This window comes from Nycticebus coucang, chromosome 14 (genome assembly GCF_027406575.1).
Source record: "Nycticebus coucang isolate mNycCou1 chromosome 14, mNycCou1.pri, whole genome shotgun sequence".
NCBI lineage: Eukaryota > Metazoa > Chordata > Mammalia > Primates > Lorisidae > Nycticebus > Nycticebus coucang.
Genome location: NC_069793.1, coordinates 34,622,921 through 34,627,371, shown reverse-complemented (window position 1 = coordinate 34,627,371; position 4,451 = coordinate 34,622,921). Strand labels below are relative to the sequence as shown.

General features: G+C 42.3%; 1 pseudogene; it reads left to right on the top strand.

Annotated features, from left to right (window-relative positions):
- Positions 1-2,543: 2,543 nt before the first annotated feature.
- LOC128565609 (tudor and KH domain-containing protein-like) lies at positions 2,544-3,475 on the top strand (annotated as a pseudogene).
- The last annotated feature ends 976 nt before the right edge of the window (positions 3,476-4,451 follow it).

The following is a 4,451-nucleotide window of genomic DNA, read 5'->3' as shown; positions in this document are numbered from 1 at the left end:
AAATTCCAACTTCCCAACTCTTCACACTGTGATCTGTCTCCCTCCTCATATCAGTGAGATCATTTTGCTCCTCTTAGGATCCCCACCCCTGTTCCTCTGGCAGAAAACCAAAGTGATTTTAGGACTTACCTGATTTATTTCCCTTGTCAGGGACAAGAGTTCTAGGATGCCAATTATCCAAAGTTTAATAATATGTTGTTCTACTTATTTTGTCTAGTTTTCTAGTTATTTGAATTTGGAGGGCTAGGCTGGTCCCCATCACTCCAAGTCCAGAAGTCAAAATCCATCTTGTTCTCTATTTATACTGTAGGGAAAAAAATGATAGCCTCTAACCACCAACTGCCTCGAGAAAAAATTCTCAGTAAAGGTGCACAAAAATTCTGGCATGTGAATTTCAGGAACTGATGCCATAGAATCATGAGATAATTAATCTTTCAGGGAAAGTTCAGGAGAGGAACAGCTATTTTGGAGTTCTTTGCTGCCTGCCAGGAATCACAAATGATTTTTTCTTTTCCTGACTATGACTATTTTTGGCATAGGTCACTGAATTCAGGCCTTTTTTGTCAGTTTTTTAGTTAGTAAAGCAAGTACATTCTACTGTTTAGCAGTTAGGACAAGCTGCTGATGGGCAGTGTCATGCTGTCATTTGGTTTGCAACGTTGGTGATGGCATGAGGAAAAAAACCCTCATCTAGGGTAAGCAGATGGGATACTCAAAGGCAGGAGAAACAGAAGACATCATGAAGTAAAGATGAATTTATTCTCTCATTGTTTTTGTCATAGTGAAGAAATGCCACGAGAGGTGTTGGCAGACATTTGATGCAGAGGAGCTGAGTATAATCACTCCTCTCTGCACCGGGTAGAGCAGTTGGCTGCTCTCAGAAAAGGGAAAGAAGTTTCAGGGAAGAGCAACAAAAATAATTAGGCAGTGGCTAAAAATAAAAGAATCTGTGGGGAAAAGGGTTTAGGGATTGACATTGTTTATACTATAAAGAACACTAAGTGTCTTCATACATAAACTAGTTTGCAGTTGGACAGCACATTAAAGCCCTTTTATAAAACACTGCCACCTTATCTGATTTTCTCTTCATAATAACCTTTCAGTGCATTGTATTATTTCTATTTTATGGAGACATAGACAAAGGAACAGAGTTTAAGGGATTTGAGTCCAGTTACAGAGTCAGCTGATGGCAAAGACAAAAATAAAACATGTCTATTCGATGAGAGTATTGTCGCTAGTAATTCTTCATCTCCATAAAGGCTTGAGATCAAAAGCAAAACAGCACCACAACAAAAGACCCCCAGAAATAGTTTCTTGGCATTTCCTGGAATTCTGGGTAAAAGACAGAAGTCTGAAGACACATATCTACTTTCACTATCTATCACAGATACACTAAAATAGTAAGGGATTTTTTTTTTTTTTTTTTTTTACAGCACAGACCCACATACATTAAAAAAAAAAGAAAAAGAAAAGAAAGAAACCATGGAAAACATGAACAGAAACAAAACCAAAATGGGGGGGAGTTACAAAGCAAACAGAAAAGAAGTAATACAGCAGACGTAAGAAAACTGAATCCATAAGCTTTGGATCCCACCCCACCCCCCAAGTCAGACATGGGAAGTATCAGTTATCTGTGAAAATGAGAGTAAAGAGGGAGGGGCCCTATAAAGGAAATTACCTGAAAGTCTAGTAAGTCCCAGATCTCCAACCTCCTCTGTATAGCCAGGAGACAAGGAATGCTCTGCACCAGCAAAAGATCTGTTTTGTTTTTAACTTTGGGTAAGGTAAGATAGAGGTACCTCTCTTATGAACTGAAGTCATTGAGAACAGCTAAGCTAAAAAGACGCTCTACTGAAAATAGAGTGGGATAGGGATATCCCACTGGGATCACAGAATACTATCAGCTAAAATTTACCTTCCGAGGAGGAGATTGAAGATTCTTCTCTACCAGCCCCAGAGGATATAAACATCAGAGTCTCCCCATCCTAAAGGCCTCGTTGGGAAAACCTGCAAGGAAGCTCCCATTTGACAAGCTGCACTCGTGCTCATGTATTTTTAAGTGGCTTTTTAATTCCCCTTCTTGAAATTAAACAGAAAGCCACAGACTAGCACACATTTAAGGAAAGTTTCTAAACTAAAAGGTGCAGGGGAAAGGGAAAGAAAAGAAGAAAGAGATGATACAAAGGCCACACACACACATGCACACACGCACACACACCCATCATTGTGCAATTTCAGAATATTGGGGACAAAGGGAAGAACCCTCATGCTGCTAGAAAGAAAAATATAGGATTCTAAGTGGCTTAACCTCAATACTGCAAGCCAGATAACAGTGGTAGGATTATTTTAAAATTCCAGATACAAATGCATTTCAACCTAGAATCATTAACAAGATAAACCATCATTTAAAAGTAAAGGGGCCGCCAGCTGGGCTGAGTGTCCCGGTGTGGATGGTAAGGGGTGGCGTTTGCCAGGGGGAGGTGTGAGGTGGAGCACTGGATAGCTGACTTGGAGGCGCGAATGTAAGTCAGAATAGAGCGGAAATGTCCATTGAACCAAATTCTCGGACAAGTCTGTCCACTACTCAGAAAATAGCCCTGGGTCTCAGGATCCCAGCCAGTGCCACAGCCCCCTACATCCTGTACCACAGGGAGAGCAGAGAAGAGCAGCTGACATTTGTTGGGGAGGATGACATTAGAGATGTGAGTTCCCCAGGAAGCTGGGAAGCTCATCATTGGCCGGCAAGGAGCCAATGTTAAACAGCTGCGGACACAGAAGATGCAGGCGCTGAGCGCGGGCTGCTTATCAGTGGTTTTCCTGTTCAGGTGTGCAAGGCAGCGAACCCTCAGATCCTCACAGAGAACGCCCTGGTGTCTGAGTTCCCCAGAGATAAATGGTTCCTGGTATGCAGCCCAGATCCTTGGCACCTTGGAAAATGGGAACTATGGTCTCTACTATGTTGACTTTGGAGATAATCGAGACTGTCCACTTAAAGACTCAGGGCTCTCAGGAGTGACTTCCTGAGCCTTCCGTTTCAAGCAATGGAGTGCAGTCTGGCACGGATCGCCCTGTCAGGTGAACATGGGAAGAGGAAGCATTGGATGAACTTGACAGACTCACTCACTGTGCTGACTGGAAGCCCCCTGTGGCCAAGATCTCCAGCTATGTCCCCACTGGAGTGTCAACGTGGCCAATGATCTACTCATATGACACTAGCAGTGGAGAGAAACTTGATATTGGGCTAGAATTAGTTCATAAAGGATACTCAATTGAGATTCCTGAAGGCATGGAAGAAAACAGAGGTGTCTCAGACATGGTGAAGGATGCGGCCGCAGACACAGATGCCTCTCTCATGGCTATGCTGAGACCAAAAAGAGCCCTGGAGAGATGACATATACCCCATCCTTGCCCCAGCTTGTCAGCAGCTGCCTCTGTGTTGGGTGATGATGACCTTGAAGACAACTACTCACTCTGAAGTCTGGACTCAGCTTGCTCCACCATCTGCTTTGCTGATTTGGTGCCTGCAGAGAAGAGTCTTTGCTAGAGACCCAGGCCGCCCTTCGTTACATACGCTGTGTGGCTTGCATGGACCACATCCGTTTTCTCCTACAAAAGAGAAAGTGTGGGGCAAAGGGAAACAGATACACTCCCCCACTCCGCCTCTGATTTCTCCCCCACCCTCCAGTGTCTGTACACTGCTGTCCCTACCGGGCTGTTCTCATCAGGCTCCTTCCCCTCTGTGCATCACAGTGCACACTGCTTCTAGGCTGTGTCCTTTCTGAGGCTGGGAAACAGCCAGAGTTTGGTCATTGAAAGTGATGATGCTGCAAAAAATAATAATAAATAAATAATAAAAGTAAAAGGATAGAAGGAGAGTAAATGGTGGGACCATTCCTATGGTTCATATTACAACATGTCAATTCTATTAAGTATAGAGTATAAATGTCTTAAGACAATAATTAAGTAAATGAGGTAAAGGCTGTATTAACTAGTTTGATGTTACAATTCCAAATTGTATTTAAAATCTGCACATTGTATCCCATAAATGCATTAATGTACACATGATCTATGTGTTTATGACTCATTAAAAAGGGAAAATACATATTATCAAACATGTAAAATTTTCAGAAAATTTATCTTCTATGAGAATTAAATAGGAAACACAAGAAAAATCATAAATAGTCCATGCAACACAGAGAGGAGGTGAAGGGCATCTCATCATGCTCCTGAAAAAAGGTCTCAGACTGTCAGAGGTGTACCCAGTGGAAAAGGAACCCACTCAGGTCCTGAGGAGCAAGTCAGAAGGGTAGAGGAGAAACATCTCTGGGAAGATGAAATAAAAACCTGAATGTGAATGAACACATCAGACGCATTCTAGATAGTGGGTGAAGAGCCTAAGGCTGGATTAATAAAATTAAGTAAAATAAAAGAAGAAAATTAAGTAAATAAAA